Source organism: Ambystoma mexicanum, chromosome 1q (genome assembly GCF_040938575.1).
Source record: "Ambystoma mexicanum isolate Mex_15411 chromosome 1q, UKY_AmexF1_1, whole genome shotgun sequence".
Taxonomy (NCBI): domain Eukaryota; kingdom Metazoa; phylum Chordata; class Amphibia; order Caudata; family Ambystomatidae; genus Ambystoma; species Ambystoma mexicanum.
In genome coordinates this window covers 613,602,513-613,621,010 of record NC_090922.1, presented here as the reverse complement: position 1 = coordinate 613,621,010, position 18,498 = coordinate 613,602,513, and positions in this window count along the sequence as shown.

Sequence of the window (18,498 nt, the reverse complement as noted above, 5' to 3'; positions counted from 1 at the left end):
AAGAATCTCCCTGGCCCCCCCCAAACCTGTTTTTGTTAGTTTGGGCCCCCTCGCTATGCTCGGTCACAATCCAATATTTGCGGCAAATATTTACACCCTCCAATAAAACAACTCATAGCCACCAATGGTGGCTGGTATATTTTGGGACCAGGCAACTCCCCTTCCTTCGATGCTAGGTGAAACATTTAAGCTTTGATTAAAAACATATTTACTTCTTTCACTTGGAGAATTGCATGCCCCTGCAGCGGCATAATCATCATGGACATTGCACACACGTGGTTGTCCGGTCCAGCCCGTGGTGTGGCGTGCCCTCTGCTTTGTTAAGGAGCTTGGGGGGGGGCTGAGCATGGCTCAAAGGGGGGGCTTCCAAATGTTGTGCTACACTACTGATTGGGCTCTGCTCTGCGCACCTTGAATGCATTCAAATGTGATGTGAATGGTTGAGAGGTGCTGCAAACTCAACCAGAACCCTGCATTGGTGCAACACTGTTTAAGAAAATAAGCATTGAACACATAGTCTCAGAAGTGAGAGAGACATGGAGTGACCCACCCCTCCCTACTTAAATTACTTTTTGGAAAGGGCTTTGTAGACGCTTCATTCACTGGCTGGTCCTGGAGGAATGGGGGAAGAGGGGTTCATTGAATAACGCACCCCGCACATAGAGCTCTAAAAATCATAGATGCATTGAGCCCCACTCTTGAGGGAAGTGCAGCCCCCCATAATGTTAAAAATGTTTGAAGAAGAGTCATGTATCAAAGCATAGGATACTAAGGTATGATCAGCTCTGGGTTGTGGGGGAAAACATGTGGTTGCTTGTCACATAACTTAAAGATAAATGGACACAGAGTCAGATTGCACCAGCTTACACACGCACAATAGGTTTCTTCTATTGTATTGGTAGCTGACTCATCGATACATTTATAACCAGGGAATTCTGTTGATATTAAATCCAGGTCAATTATTTAATATTCAGGCCTTGCTCGTTCAGCATTTTGCACGCCCCCCCAGGTCATTGCTTTTGTGGATTGTTTAACACATCAAAGCCACAGATAATGAGTTCTTCTGTGTCCATTAATCTATAGATGTTTCATGCGCTAGCTGTAGCCTGCGTAAGAGATTTCAGTTAGCCTGTTACAAGTACTCCATCATGTATGTTTTACATATAGGCTCCACGTCGAATCTGGAAAATGACATTCCCAAATGTGTGATCGTGGACAATTCTCGCCTCCCTCTGTGCGTCAGTTCTTATATCTGGCTGAAATGAGAGCGCCTGGATACACAGTTGTTAGGCGCATCGGAAGGTTGTGCGCCATCACTTCCCATAATGTCACTTGGTGGCAGGGTCGAATGACATCACTTTGATGTCATTAGAAGTCAAGAGCCATGTGTTGTCACTTCCGCTACCCCTAATACTGTAAACTGAATTTGCAAGGATTCTAATCACAAATTATTTCTAAAGGCGTACCGGGATCGGTATCACACATTATTTTAGAGTTCTTCGAAAACAATGAGGGCAAGTTTGTAAAAAAGTTTTTGTGTTTATTTCACAAAGAGAAATTTGAATAGACTAAATGTGAATGGTTTATCAACAATGAAAAACATAATGAAAAACATAAAACAATTGATTTTTCTGTTTGCTTTCTCTCTAAAACCAAACAAATTCATAATTGAACTTTTGTGTGTTTTTGTTCTTTTCTTCTTGACTAACATTTCTAAATTATGAAACCATTTGTGTTTGCAGCTATTTGTTTATTGCATCATGTTTTTTATGTTTTTCATTATGTTTTTCATTGTTGATAAACCATTCACATTTAGTCTATTCAAATTTCTCTTTGTGAAATAAACACAAAAACATTTTTACAAACTTGCCCTCATTGTTTTCGGAGAACTCTAAAAAAATGTGTGATACCGATCCCGGTACGCCTTTAGAAATAATTTGTGATTAGAATCCTTGCAAATTCAGTTTACAGCAGTAGGGACCCTCTTGTTATAATAGGATTTCCAGTCCCTTCCCTTACTGCCTTTGGGACATTCCCCCCTCCTTTTTGTATTTTCACTTCTGCTACCCCAGGCATTTTGGTGAAATGACGTCCCTGCAGCCGAAGCCTAAGTTAGCAACCGAAATTAAAGAACTAATGTTAATAAAATCTTGGATTGTACCAACTGATGTATGCAGAGCCAAATGACTCCCATCAACAGATTATGAATTTGTTGTTTGCTACCTATATTCTTGCATCACATTGTGTATACTGCAAATCATATGACATAAAACATATGTATTTTTGTATCATTTGTTCACACAGAAATGTTTGAACGTGCATTAATTATTGTTCTTTAACCTTTCGTATGTATACACACACAGATCTCCTTTTTGATATATATTGTTTATATAACTATAATGAATGTGGGTCAGTCTAACCAGGTAATAATACTAATCATGTTTGCTTTACCCTTAACATCAAGTAAAAAATAGCATGTTACAATAGGAAAGTATATGCAGACTGGCATTACTAATATAGGACTGGCACCAAGCTAAGAAAGTATATGCAGCTTGGCAATATATACTTCCTTAATGTGGCATGGCAGTTTTTACTTGACATCAAGGAAAAAGCAAACGTAAATTGTATTGCATGGCTAGACTGACTTACATAAGTAGTGTCAGTCTGCATTTACTTTCTTAATGTGCCATGACATTTTTAACTTGGCATTGAGGGAAAAGCAAACATGATGAGTGTTATGACATGGCTAGACTCTCTTATATTGATGGCTCCAGTCTAGCCGTATGTTCTTTATATGTCATGGCATTTTTGTGCTTTGGATCAAGGGCAAAACCAAGCATAAGTGTGATTAGTTGGTACACTGGCCTATGATGGTATAGCCAGTCTTGATATTCTTTCCTTCTGTGACATTGCATTTATTACTGGCTAATACTGGCCTATATTGGTGCAACATGCATCGATATGTATGGGTATAGCCAGCATGGAAATGTTTTATATACTGGCATACATTGTCGGCAAAGTCATAATGAAAATGTGTTGCAAAATTGTTTGTGAGTTAGATCTATTGGGCTTTTTCATATGCTATCATACAACATTGATTGCAACCGTGTAGCTATTTGCACATTTTTTGACAGAAAGTGCTGTAAAATGCACCATTTTAACCCATTATTTTAAAAATGTTCTCAGTGGGGGGGGAATCCCTGGAATGCCCCTTGCTTAGGTTGGGCTGCTTTGCTGCACCTTGTTGCTCAAGCATATTGGACACATACATTTATCTCCTCCAGTTGAATAATTTACCAGTCGCCATTGCACTTAAGTGGTTTTAAAACACGTTTTGCTCACATTCGTGGGACTTTCGAACATATGTTATTTAGATTTCTGAACTAAGAGAGGACGCTTATCGAACACGGATTAATATGTTTTTTCTACTTCAAGAGAATGCAATGCGGAGGGAAAAGAAGGACTAGTCGACTGGTGACATTAAGGGAACAAAATGACTGGACTTGATTCACTCTTAACTCTTACCAACTCAGCATTGTTTAGATTAGTTTTGTGCAGGGTGCCAGATACTAGTAATGCTGGATATTTACACTGACCTTACTTCTGGGTTTAAGTCACACCTTATTCTGAGTGAGCGTTCCTAGAGTATAATAAGACACAATTAACTGGATTGACGTCCAATGACATTAATAGCACATGAATCACTGAAACTTGAAAATATGCAGAAATTCAAACCAAAACACAGATTTTATCAAGAGGTAAAACTGATGATTGGGCAGAAGCAAATTAGCAACAACAGCCTCACTAATGTAGGTCCGGCCTAACCAAATTAACACGCACTGAGCCAGTATTAGGTGTCCTAGAAAACTTTAAAATTGAGCTCCCAGTCTATCTGGGATGATGCATTTGTCATTTTGTAAGACAGGGATTTATACCTATCACTGAGAGCTGTCTCCATGAAGCCTCTGGCCCTGCTCTAGCCTTAGCCATACCCCAAGAATATATTATTTTACGGAACGATGGACCCACCTACAGGAGAGGCAGAGTCGCTATGATTGCAAGAGGTTCCACCCACCTTAGACAAATTCACACTTCCATTGATGGGAATTCGGACCTTCTCTCACTCAAATTCTCACCATCCCCTACCTGCACTATCACTTTGCACCTTATCTACCGCCCTCCTGGCACTTCTCCAAACTTTGAGCAAAATATTCTTCATATCCTCCATGATAACCTCAAAGCTTCCTAAAAAATAATCGTATTAGGAGACCTCAACCTAGGCCTACATGACCCAAATGACCTACCATCCAAATCATTATCTGACACACTCAACACACTTGGCTTCACTCAACGCATCACCAAACCCACACACAATAAAGGCCACATACTGGATTGGATTGCGGACCACAACTGTCAAATCTCCACCTGCGCCAACATACACTGTCCATGGTCTGACCACTATGTCATCCACTTCTCTATCACTAAGCCAAACAAGCCAAGAGCATTACCAAATGTTCTTCCTCCTATTGTCTCATGGAGCTCTCGGAAGCTCATCAGAGGCAATATCCTACCCCTGTTCAGCGCTCCTTGCCTTCAGCCCCCATTAGCCTCAAACCCCACCTCACCTGTGGATATCTACACCTCAATCCTCTCTAAGGCAGTGAACGCACCAGCCCCCCTAATACCACACAAAACGAAGAGGGTCAGACATTCCAACTGATGGTTTACACCTGACCTGCTAAAAGTAGGCACCACGAAACAACATGGCCAGTTAACCTGGCTAAAAGAACCCACCACTGCTGTAAAACAGGATTTCACCAAACGCTTCAAAACATTATAAATCAGCAGTAATCACAGCCAAGTCCATCTCCTTCAACACTAGAATCAACAATGCTAAATCAGACTCAAAAGAAATCTTCACAATCTACATAGATTTTGAGTCCCCTGCTGTTCCCCCCACAACCATCATCAAAGACAATACCTGGTGCTCTAGCATCCAAGAGGCACTCATCAGTAAAATTGACACATTGAATAGGATGATCCGAGCTCAACAAGCAACATGCAACATAGTACCCTTGACCTCTAGCAATAACTGCTCACCTCACTCCCCCACCTCCTTCACCACTCAGTGTTTCTTCAGAGACCTCTCTGAAACCGATGTCACTAAACTGATCAACAGTCTAAAACCCTCAAAATGCAAAGGCGACATTTGCACCGCACCCCTTTTCAAAGACTGTGATGACATACTATCCTTCATCATCACAGCTATCATAAAGACTTCCTTCGATCAAAGCACTGTTCCAGTGAGCCTCAAAGAAGCCTGTGTAGTTCCTCTCCTGAAAAACATATCCCTAGAGCAAGCCATCCTCACAAACTGCAGGCCAATTACTACCGTCCCATTCCTCCTAAAAATTCTTAACCTAGCTGCCTATCTTCAAGTTCAGCAGTTCCTGGAGGACAATCACATCCTAGGGATGCATCAATCCGGATTCCGCCCTGGGCATAGCACAGAATCTGCCTTGCTCGATTGAAAAAATCAATTAGATGAGATCAGGGATGAAGGCAAGTCTGCAATGCTCCTTCTCCTAGATTTATCTGCAGCATTCGACCTGGTCAACCACCAGATACTCTGCCACCACCTCATCACTCATGCTCATTTCTCATCTTCAGCCACTGGCTGGATAGCATCCTTCATTAATGGAAGAGTGATGAGAGTCTTGTCCTTGCCCTCAAGCCCAGGGACCGTATCTCTCCAGGACTGACTTCTCTGCACTGGCTCCCAGTGGCTGCAAGGATTAAGTTCAAAACCCTCTGCATTCTCCACAAGGCCTTCTGGGGCCTGGGGCCTCAATACTTTTAGCTCTCACTTTCCAAATATCTTCCTTCTCAAGCTCTTCACTCATCCACCTCCAACTCCCTCAGGGTCAGTCGCTTCTCCAAGCAACACGTTGGTGGTAGATCTCTTTCCTTGGCTGGGGCCTCCCTCTGGAACAGCCTCCCTGCCTCCCTGAAACTTGAAGAGAATCATCTCAGGTTCCGGAAGAACCTCAAACCTTTCTCTTCGCTTCTGCTTTCTCTCTGCCTCTTCCCTGCTGACTTCCTGGCTGAAATTTATATCTGAACTCGGATCCAGATCCCCTCCCATGCCAGTCGCACACTTGCACTGCCTTCCTGGCAACCCCCGGGACTGTTTTCTGTATCCCTACAGTTCCACTACCTGCACTTGACACCTGATCTCTGCACTTGCAATTGCACTGTCCACCTGCTGGCTGTATTTACTTATTGTTTCTCATCCCATGTACTACACTTCCCCTCCCCTCCACCTTCCCATGCACTTGCGCGATCTGGGTGACCCCTGGCCTAGTAGGATCGTTGTCTGTCTTTCCCTCTTCCCCCTCCCTTGCCTTGTTGCGCCTTGAAACACTTGTGTATAGGTGAGTTCTAAATGCCATATCATATCATATCATATATCTCAGAGATCACCAATGCCTGCCCCTCTCATATCACCTGCGGTGTGCCACAATGATCCTGCATCGCCCCTACTCTTCATAATATTTTTACTAGGCCATTACTCCACATTTATATTCACTCGGTATAGCTTACACAAATTATGCAACCAACACTCAAATCTTGATCTCCCTCTCAGGCAACTACTTAGAAGACTCTAACACCCTTAACTCAATGTATTCCACAATGCAGACCTGGATGGCAGCCAATCACCTCTGTCTCAACAGCGACAAGACAGCAATCCTAATTGTTGGCCTGCCAAGTGCCCTAAAGACCCTTGACAATCAATACTCTGCCTTCACAATTGATAATTGCTCGAAACCAGTCTCTAGCACAGTAAAGACCTTAGGGGTCTACCTAGAAGTATCACTTACCATGACTAGATAAGTAAGTGCCATTGCCTCCTTGGCAGCCTATGCAACCAAGGTCCTTAATGCAGCCAGACCCTTCCTCTATAAAAATAACTGCCTAACCATTGCCCGTGCAATCATTGGCTCAAAGATTGATTACTGCAATGTCCTATTCAATGGCACCTTGTCCAGAAACGTATTCAAACTTCAAGTAATCCACAACAATGCACTTAGAACTGCCCTGAACATCCTGAAAAGACAGCACATCTAGAGAGCTAGAAGAGGTGCATTCTGGCTCTCCATCCAGAAACAGATCATTTTCAAAACCCTCTCCATAACCCATAAATGCCTGTCCAACACAGCACCACCTTACCTCGCCAAAAGAATTTGCCAAAGCCCAGTCTTCCAGTCCCACTAGAACCCCTTACACAGATAGACTTTTGGTGCCCAAAGTCAAAAGATGCAAAGCCGGTGGCTTAAGCTTCCCATATCTTGCTGCCAAGCTCTGGAACAACCTCCCACCCTCCACGAGGGAAGAGACACCTTACTGGATCTTCCGCAAAGCACTAAAAACACAACTATTCACCTAATCTTGAACTCCCGCCATCAAGCCTTTTGCTAGGAACATCTCTGTCACACCACCCAATTGCCTGCTCTGAGGAGAACTGCCACCTGGTTGTAACACCTAGGTAATGTATGATTATGTATGTTTTCTATGATAACTGCCACTTGGTTATACCTCTTCACCATGTGCCTGTATGAAACTATGCCTGTATCATAATAAGCCTGACCAGCACTTTGTACCTGAAACAGCATCTCAATGCCTACAGGTTGTATGCACGCTCTACAAATGAAATAAATAAATAAATAATAAATACCACTCGTCGCTGTTATTTGCGTCATCTCCAGGTACTCTGGGACTGGTGTTGCCAGGCCATCTGACCTGGCCAACTGCTTGCATTCCTGTGTGATGGTTAACCAACAGTGCCATTGCTGGTGCAATGGACTGGGGGACGTGATAACTTGTCCTGCCGACTGCTAGCTGCTGTTTGGAAGTTGCAGCCCTGTTGGTGAGGTTGCAACAATTGCAACTATTGTCTCCTTCACCTCTGCCACTGGACTCTCTTCACTGGGCTGGACATTCCCTCTCGTGCTCCTTATTTGTCTGCTTCTGCCTTGCTCCTAAGCCACCTGTTCCCCTTAGCTGTGGCTTTACTCCTCTGTTGCTGGAGCAGCCCAATAACCCGCTCAGAGCAGAGACCTCTGTGATGTTGTGCAGCTGATTTGTCTGTGCCTGTCTTGCTGCTAGGTCGCCTGGTGCGTTCATCTTGAGTTGTTCAGTTCTTCTTCTCTCTCTCTCCCCCTTCCATCTCTCTGCCCTCTCCCTCCATGGTGCGCTCCATGTCCCCTGTTTACTCAAACTGCTATTCTATCACCTATCCTACCTCTCTTTCGAAGCCTGGAAGAATAAAATTCAAGAAAGATTTCCTGGTCTCCAAACGAGGCCTGCCCACCACTGACACCTACGTCAGCACTTCTTCTGGGCAGACTATCACTGACATCCTCTTTGTCACTCTTTCTCTGGACCTACGGCCCCCCACATGGTCTCTGTCCTCTCCTGTTTCTCTTTGTTGCCCAATAATGGTGGCACCAGATGGGAAGTTATCTTGGCATGCTTCTCTTCCTCTAGGTGCATCATTAATGTTTATCAGAATGGCACTGCCATGGGCCAGGGCTCTCAGTGCAACCTCCTCCTTTTTGATAGGCAACTTCCATCTCTCATCAACTTCTTCCCTTCTCTTGCCACTCCTCTGTCTACCACCCCTATTGCCACTCCATTACCACTGACGGGTGCACCACATACTTGTACCCCTCCTGGGAAATCCTTCAAAGGTGGCAATCAGCTTCATCTAACTACCCTCAACACTCGAACTCTCGTTCTGCTGTTAAACACTCCTCTGATGCCTTTGGCCTTCTTGAAGACTTTGACCTTGATGTCTCGCTCTGACTGAGACGTCGTTCACTGCCAACTCTATCACTGCTTTTGACCACCCCTCCCTGCGGTCTATAAGATCCTCTCTAAACCCAGACCTAAATGGTCTGGAGACAGAGTGGCCTTGATCTTCCCTGAATGGCACCCTGCTACTATAATTCCCACTAAGACCTACTCTTCCTTTGAATGCCTCATCTGCAGGCTTGGAGTCTCTCCAACCCTCTTGTTGACTCTTGCCACCATCTACAGGACCCCTGGTCCGGCCCCCCTCTTCCTCTCGGTGGTCTGATCTCACCTCTTGTATTCTAGCGTCCACCTCCAAGCTTCTCCTCCTCTGAGACTTCAATATTCACCTTGACTCTCCTGATTCAGCCACTGGACTCTTCCGCAGTCTCTGTGACTTTGTTTCCCTCACCATTCATCCCTCTGATCCGATGCACTCAGCTGGACATACCTTGGATGCTCTCATCTCAGCAGACATCCCCATCTCCAACCCTCTCACTACACCCTTCTCCTGGTCTGACAATGCTCTCCTCTCCTCTCATCTGTATCTCTTCGGTCCACCGGCTATGGCTCTGCCTGCGCTGTCAGTCTCATTCTCTGTCATTAGACTGATTAAGCAAGTGTCAGTTGCTGCTTTTGCTGCCACTGTCATTCCCCCTCCCACTCCTGCCACAGACTCCCACACTGAATCTGCCCTTGCTTCTCTTCACCTCTCTATCACCAACACCCTGGACATCATTGACCCTGTCATGAGGATCCGCATGAAGCCTGCCTCCAAGCGCAACACCAGGAATGACTCTCACCTAGCCTCTCTAAAATGCAAGTTGCGATTTGCAGTGCAGGAGTGGTGGGTATCAGGCACATCCTCTGACAGGCTGGCCTGCCGCTTGCTCCGAAGGCAATACAGTCTCTCCATTCTCTCAAAGAAGAGCGCCCATATCCAAGCCTGCATCTCTGGGGCCACAGATAACATGGGCAAACTGTTTAAAATCTGCAAGGAACTCGTCAATCCTGCTGCAGTCTCCACTTCTCCCCTGCCACCCCTGACCCTCTGTACTTCACGGGCCTCCCACCTCTTAACCAAAACTCAGGACATCCTGTCCTCACTCTCTTCTACTCCCCTTCCTCCTCCCTCTCCAACTCTCAGGCCTCCTTTGGCCCCCCTGTCCCTCTACTGTACTCTTTTTTGCCCATAGCACCACATGAGGTCTCCTGCTCCTCCAGAACTATCAACAACAACATTGCCTACCTTGCGACAGCCCTGGACGATTTCTGTAATCATTCCTTTGCCACTGGTTCCTTCCCGCTACCCCCCAAGCACTCCCTTGAGCATCCTCTCCTACCACCTTTCTCCATAACCAAGGAAAACGTCTAAAGAAGCTGACCATCACCTAGCTGATCCAACACACTGATTCTGTTGGTTGTCTCCATGAACACCAGTCTGGATTCAGAGCAGCCAGAGGCATGGAAACTGCTCTACTGAACACCCATGAAGACGTGATCTGAAATCTCGATTCCAACTCTTCCTCCGTTCTTATCCTTCTGGATCTTTCTTCTGCCTTCGACACGGTCAATCATGCCACCCTGACAAATCGGCTCCATGATACCATTGGCATCACAGGCCTGGCACTTGACTGGTTGACCTCATTCGTCTCCAATCAACCTTCCCAGGTTCAACTGGGCCCTTTTCTACCCCCTATCACACTCTCCTCCTACCGTACCCCTCAAGGCTCTATCCTCTCCCCGTGGATCTTCAACATCTACCTTGCCCCTCTGGCCCACCTGATCTCCTCTTTCTCTCCTCACTTCCAGTCTTATGCAGATGACACACAGCTCTCCTTCAAGCTTCCCTCTACTGCCTCTTCTTCCTCCTCTCTCATCCCTGACTGCCTGACTGCTATTCGTGCATGGTCTACTGTCAATGATTTCTGCCTTAATGCCAGTAAGACTGAGATCCCTCTCATTGGGACCTGAGCTCCCTCCTTCCCTCCTACTCCCTGGCTGCCCTCTATGGGTCTCTTCCCATCACCCTCTTGTGGGACAAAAAACCTTGGTGTCTTCTTTGACTCCTCTATCTCCTTCTCTCCTCGCATCGCTGACCTTGCCAAGAAGGCCCACTATCAGATGCACCTCCTCAGAGGCATTCTCCCTTTCCTCACCTTCCCCCAGAAACTCAATGTCTCCAGCGCTCTGTTCCTATCTAGGCTGGACTACTGCAACAATCTTCCTCAATCTTCCTTCATCCTCCCTTCGCCCCTTCAACTAATCCAGAACATGACTGCAAGACTTATCCTTGGCCTCAAGCCCAGGGACTACATCTCTCTAGCCCTAAAATCTCTCCACTGGCTCCTGGTTGTTGCTAGGATCAAGTTCAAGACCATACGCATCATCCACAAGGCTTTCTGGGGCCTGGGACCCCACTTCATCCAAATCTCTCTGCCTAAATACCTCGCTGCTAGAGCCCTTTGGTCCTCTAGCTCCAACTTTCTGGAGATCAGACACTTCTGTAAGCAGAAAGTGGAGGGTAGACCTCTCTCCTGCGCAGGAGCCCCCCTCTGTAATGGTCTCCCTGCCCCTCTCAGGCTTGAGCCAGATTTCTATAAGTTAAGTAAGCTCCTTAAGACTCTCCTTTTCTCTTCTTCCTTCTCTCTCCCCCTCCCCTGCTAAAACCCCCATCTGCTGCAGTGACTGGCTACCTGATTCCTTCTGAGTTCTACATGGCTCCAGGCCCCATTCCGGCTCCCTCCTCGCACTTAGCATGTGGACCCTCTCCCCCTGAACCCCATGCAATCCCTGGCACTTTCCCTCCTGGCATCCCCCTTAGCACTGTCCTAGTCCCGGTGGCCCTCTTCCGCCCCTCTTGCCCCCCTTTACCTTCACTTTCTCCTCTTTACCCTGCACTTCCCTTCCCTCCCTAGCACTTCACATTTATGCAGATCGGCAACCCCCATTGCCCTCGCACTTCTTGTTACCTCACTTGCACAATCCGAATGTCACAAGGCCTAGTAGAACCGTTATTGTTATATTTCGACCTTGTTCCACACCCAGTTTTTGGCTAGTGGTGCCTTGAAACACAATTCGTTGTATAGGTGCTTTACAAATATCCAATAAATAAAATAAAATACCTTTCTTGCACTTACCTACCTGAATCACTCTTCTGGCTCTGCTGTGTTGAGTGGCACAATCCCTTGCCAGTTAAGGAAAGGGTAAGCATGCACTGTTTGGACAGAGTCCATGTCCATGACACATGGGTGGTTGCTCATCAGCATCACTTGAGGCCTGGAGGTCTTGATATGATATGGTAGGTTATTTATAATGCGCTTAATACCCAGAGGTTTCTAAACGCGGACCCATGGATCGAACCTATCTTTCTCCATGTTGTCTTCCTTCCAAGCCGAGCACGTTGCACATAAGCTATCCTCCCGAGACAGAGGTAGCGGACAGAGGAGGAGATGCTTGATGACACTGCTAGACTGAGTCTTGCATCAATGTTAGTCTTTGCTTTGGTGCCTGGCACAAGACGGACGTGATCCAGATGATGCTATCACTTTGCAGACGGAGGAGCCATGCCAAAGGTTGTGATCGATCACATAACTAGGCCGCTCAGGAGGTCTTCTTCGGCCAGAAAGCAGGGCCACTGAGCTCTGCTTTATTAAAAGTGAAGAAAGACTACAACACTCTTTTTAAAGTCTGCACGATTTCTGAGAGATTAAATGGCAAATGCATCAGTTGGGGCACTTAAATCGGGGGGAGCAATCAAGTATATTCAGACTAATGAAAAGAAAGACCTTTAAACAAGTTAGTGAACATCCCGATCAACTCCAACAAGCCAGATGCCTCGTTGACTTAGAGGAGACTTAAAGTAATACTAACAACGGGAGTATTCTGATGTTTGCTGGAAAAGCAATCAAGAAGGGCAAAGACTGTGAATGTTAAAAATGCGCATCTTTCAAATGGTTGATGATAGAGAAGAAGAGATTTTCAAGAAGTTCCTGAGAACACGCAAATGCATTTCAGAGCAGCAGAGAGGATCCAATGATCTGGCAGGTGGCGGAAGTAGCTCTGCCGATATGGAAGTAAAGCACCTAATCCTAGAAGCCGCTACACAATGGCAAAAAGAGTGGGGAGGAAAGTAGCTAAATGGAAGACGTTCGTTGGGTATGTAGACAAATCAGCTTTGGTCACCAATCCCACGATCCACACCTCAAATTGAGGGAATCAATTTATTGAAAAAGGATTTGAAAATGTGCATCTACTCCATAGGATGAGAGTTGTAGTTATTTGGACCGAAAACAGAATCCCACACCAGTCTGCAGAATCTCCAGGATTTCTTCTACTATTCCTTTATGAAGTGCATTGTTAACAATCAAAGATACCTTTTAAAAAAAACGTTGAAAAGGAATATCTCGAATGTGTGTGTGTTTCCCTCCGCATCACCATCTCTGTCAAGCTCCCACTATAATCCAAAGCAATTGTCGACAATGAGTGTTGTCGACAATTGTACTACTTCATGGACCATCGGTTAAAGTTGACTTTGTCGTCCCCTTCAGCTTGCCACAGAGATCAACATAATAGAGCATGCCATGTTAATTCCCAGGTAGTCATCGGTTGAGAATATTAGAATGTTGGCTAGATAGATGTATGTAGTAATGCAATGAAATTGTTGCTTTATAATTTTCTAAACCATGACATTTGTTTTTCTCTTGAAACTGCGAAAATTTGCATTGCAGCAAATGTGGTGATGTCCTTTGCATCTCAAATTTGCTCCTGCTACCTTCTACCTAAATCACGAAGCCTAAAACTAGAGCAAATCCAGAGCTGGCGAGAACATCTCTCAGATACTCATGGGCAAATGCGATTCACAAAGATTGGCTCAAAGGCATCCAAGAGATTCTCCAGGCAGCTCCAGTGGAAATCGTTTTATATCGGGCCCTATGCACATTTTCACTCTGGTAGCAAAACATATGGGCCAGATTCTCAAACCGTTTGCAGTAAAAGCGATAAAATACCATTGCGCATCTCATAACTTGTGCCAAAAATTGGTGCACCCAAATCCAGAAAGGGCATCTGAATGTGGGCATAGTAGATATGCACATTCAGGTGCTCTTTTTTATTCCTTTTGCCCATATTTGCAAATAAGGGGGCCTTTTGCACATTTCAATGCACATCTGGAATCCACAAATGGGACTGTCACTGTGAAATGCCCTCTTAGCAACCACGTGGGAGCCGAGAGTCTGTAAAACATCAGAAGGGGCTGGCCAGTGCTACTTTGTGTTATTGTTCAGACCTTCCAGAAATGTGCAGGTCTCCTTTGAGAATAATGCGGTCTACATATTTTTGCAATGCACACAAATGAAAAAAGTGCATCCTCTGCGCTTTTACCATTTGCGCTTATTTTTGAGAATCTCACCTTATATTGATTTATTCTAAAAGCCTATGGCCTGATTCCCCAATATTTGCATTGGAGCAAATGTGCAGATGCACTGATCATCTCAGATTGGCCCCTGCTACCTAATACTTTAGTGACAAAGCATAAAACTGGAGCGAATCGGCAGCAACCTGCAGCGTCTTTGAGAAGCTCATGTGCAAATGCGATTCTCAAAGACGTGCGTGCTGAAGGGCATCTAAGAGATGCTCAAGGCAGTTCTGGATTCATTCTAGTTTTAGGCTTTGTGAATCAGGTATGAGGTAGCAGGAGCAGGGCTGAGATGCTCAGGGCATCTTCTAATTTGCTCCAATGCAAATCATTGGGCACATAGTGGTTAACAAGTATGTCAGAGGCAGGTGCATTTGAATCTCTCTTAGGACGGCCGACCTTACGGTCGCAAACAATGTGGGCATCAGTTGTGTTGTACTCTTTGATAAGCATAGAAAATACATCTTTGTCCCAGTGCTGGATATTCTACTCTTCAGCTCTGCTTTTCAGGTTTTTGATCCCTGCATTTGCTCTTTTCACTTTGTTTTCTTGATCATCACCTCTTATCCCAGAGGTATCTCATAGTTTCTTGAAGAACACCATGTCTGTTTCAAGTGAAGGGTGTCGTTCACCAGATCATATTTGCATGTACCGATTCGGTCAAGTCAAGTCCACTCTGAGATGTCCAAGCTCCAATTCAATGATTGATTTGACATCATCCCTTAATGATATAAGTCTTCAAACATGTGAGTGAATCTCCAGCACCTGCCACCTCTCTGCCACAGCCTCTGGTATCTGTCTCTGGACAGTGCATATCAGGGCTAGAGTTTTTTTATTTACCACCAAGAAGTAAAGTTATAATGCTGGAGTGTGGAATGGAGCCTTTTCTTCCAATCCTCGAAAAAAGTCAATAGTTTTAGCTGTTGAATGGTGATAAATGTCTCAAAGTTAGGCGAGCATTTTTAGTGGAGGGACATTAATATTTCCCCCTTATTAACGTGAATGCCTGATCATGGAGAAGGAGCACTACGCAATGTAAGGGGACCTGGGTCTGTTCACCCTTTTTAGATTGTTTTTAAACTAATCGGTTGAAATGGCTCCCTTCACAGCACAGTGCTTGCGGAAAATGGGATAAAAGACTTACCATTTACAATTGGTTCCGTGGGCTAACACATGAAACAATCCTATAGATGCTAGGCCACACACAGTGCACAGAAGCATTTTAAAATGTTTTGATTACAGTGTGCCCTAAATTAATGCCACCATTCCCAATGTAATCACATCTGCAAGAAACCTTGATTAAATGGTGCAATTTTAATGAAATAACATAATCAGTTTAAGATTATACATAGCACTCATTAAATTAACATCACATATAACACAGGATATCTAATTCTTTCTGGCAAAAGGTGTTTATACATAATCAATGTATCAATAGTAATTTAGAAATGAACATATACGTAAAACATTTTTCTGTAACAGAGGATTTTCAGTTACTGCATTACTGAATACTGAACTATTACTCCCTGGAAAATATGTTAGATCTTAATAATGAGTTTTGTTCAATACATTAATATGTTGACATTCTATCACTTGTAAATAAGTGATTTATTATTCCATCAATTCAAGAATGGAGCTGCCTGAGCTCCTGATGAAGGTTTGTTTTTCTCCTGAAATGTGTCGAAATATTTCAGGATTGCAAATGTGAATGAATCTCATTTGAGATAAAATGACTTATGAAAATCCTCTTTTACACATTTTCTGTTTACATTTATGTACATTTCTCAATTTCTATCAATTAATTATATATGAACAACCTTTGTTAGAAAGAATTAGATGTCTTGTGATAAATGTAATATGTTAATTTGATGAGAGCTATGTATATTCTTAAATTATTTAATTTTAAATTGATTATAAATTACACCATTTAGTAAAAGATTCAAGCAGTTTGATAGAATCAACTAAGACTGGATTTAAACTTCAAAAAGTCCCTATCTAAATTTTTGCTTTTTCATACTGTTTTGTCTAAACATCACGTGTTATTTCCCTTAAGTGTGTGCTAGACTGCTCTTGCAGCACTATTCTGTAAGGCTCTTTTATTTACTTTAGACTCTGAGGCCGAAAATCACAGCGCAAGCGTGTGAAAGCCACGCACATCAATTCATGGAAGTCCGTGCGCGTGTAAATCCTGGGATGTGCGCTAAAATCCTGCGTGGCTCATGCGGGCGCACATGGCATCAAACGGCGTGCGCTAAGTGCACAGCGAAAGCGCCCATAGCGTGGCACACACAACAAAAGTAGGCGGAACACGGGGCGTAACATGTGGAATGGGGAACAACGCGTGAAAATGTGGGCGTTACGGGGGAAGTACAGGAAGCAAATGCGTGGAACGCCCACACGCGCGCCTACAACACATATTCATGGAATCGAACAGGGGAAACGCATGTGCCAAAAAAAATGCGCTAATTCGGAAACACGTAGGCCAGAAGGAAGCAGGCGCACGTGGCCCCACGCAGCATAAAAGTGCGCGCAAACAACAAACAAGCTCAGACGCTACGATGAATATACCATTCCTCGCAGCAGTGGCCGTGGGACACCGCAGGAGGAGGAGGATAGCCAGGCCCAGAATTTTTACACCCAGGACCAGCCTTTTTGGGAGGCCTGATGACCAGGTGTATGGGAGGTACAGGTTCCCACCACACATAATACTCGACCTGGTTGGTGAGTGAGTGGGAGGATGACCTCACATCACCCACCCTGTGCTCCCAAGCACTGAGCCCCTTGGAAAAGGTGCTCAATGTACTGCACTTCCTGGCCACTGGTTCATTTCAGCGGACAAGTGCCATAGTGGGGGGGTGTCACAGGCCACGCAGTCACGCTGCCTACACCAGGTGTTGGCCATCATGACTGCACGCTCTTCAGTCCGCAGGCACATATACATGCCCAGAACACCTGCAGAAAGGCAGGCTGCCGTCCAGGACTTTTACAGGGTGGCACACTTCCCCAAAGTGCTAGGTGCCATTGATTGCACCCATGTGGCTCTTCGTCCTCCCAGGGCAACTGACCATATCTATAGAAACCGCAAGCACTAGCATTCCATCAACGTGCAGGTAGTATGTGATGCCAAGGGAATCATCACATCAGTATATGCCAACTATCCAGGATCCACCCATGACAGTTTCATTTTCAGAATGTCACCCCTAAACCGGGAGCTAGAAGCTGGGCGGCATGGCGATACATGGCTGCTTGGTGAGTATAAATGCCTCTGCACATGCATGCATGTCAGATACTGAGTAATGTCACAACCCCACTAATGATACCCATCATCACCTCCCCAGGGGACAGTGCCTACCCTCTGAGCACCCACATGATGACGCCAATTCGGAACCCCACCACACCACCCGAGGTAAGATACAACACAGCCCATATTACAACCCGGGGCATAGTGGAGTGCACATTCGGAGTGCTCAAGTCACGCTTTCGCTCCCTTGACCGCTGTGGTGAGCAGCTGCTATTTGCACCACCAGTAGTGTGCAGGATCATAGTGGCAGCATGTGTCCTGCACAACGTTGCAACACGCCGGGGCCTGTGGGTGGACATGGTGGTGTCTCCACATCCCCAACCACATGCACAGCCACTGCGCATGGGAGGGGAAAGGGCATGTGGTGAGGCAGCCCGTATGCAGCTGGTGGCTAATTACTTCACCTAAAATCACACCCCTGTGGAGTGCACACAGCCCTGGCACATACCAGCTGACAATCATTGATGATGACATAAGGGACAGTCAACTGTCACAACCATACCAGCCTGAGATTGGTCACCTGGAAGTGTTACATTGTGTGCATCCCTACCTACTGAAAGACAACCAATGCTGTGTCACAAAAAGGCACACATTTATGCTGCATGAATGACTACCCCCTTGCAAAGTACAACATGAAAATAGTGCCATGTCACCCAACCCCTCCCCATCTCAGCTACCCAACACACCATGGCATGTCATGGAATTTGAAACCAAACAAATGAATGCACAACACATGACACAAGTGTCACAAAGTGCACTGTCCCAAATGGAAACAGGCCACAGACAATGTGCTCCCAGTAATCAATAACAAACAGCACACATGAACAAATACTTACCAGCAACACAATACAGCAACACAGGATGAAACAGGGCCAAAATATGACAGAACAAAATCAAAGTAGTGCAAGTCTTACAACCTAAATAAGCC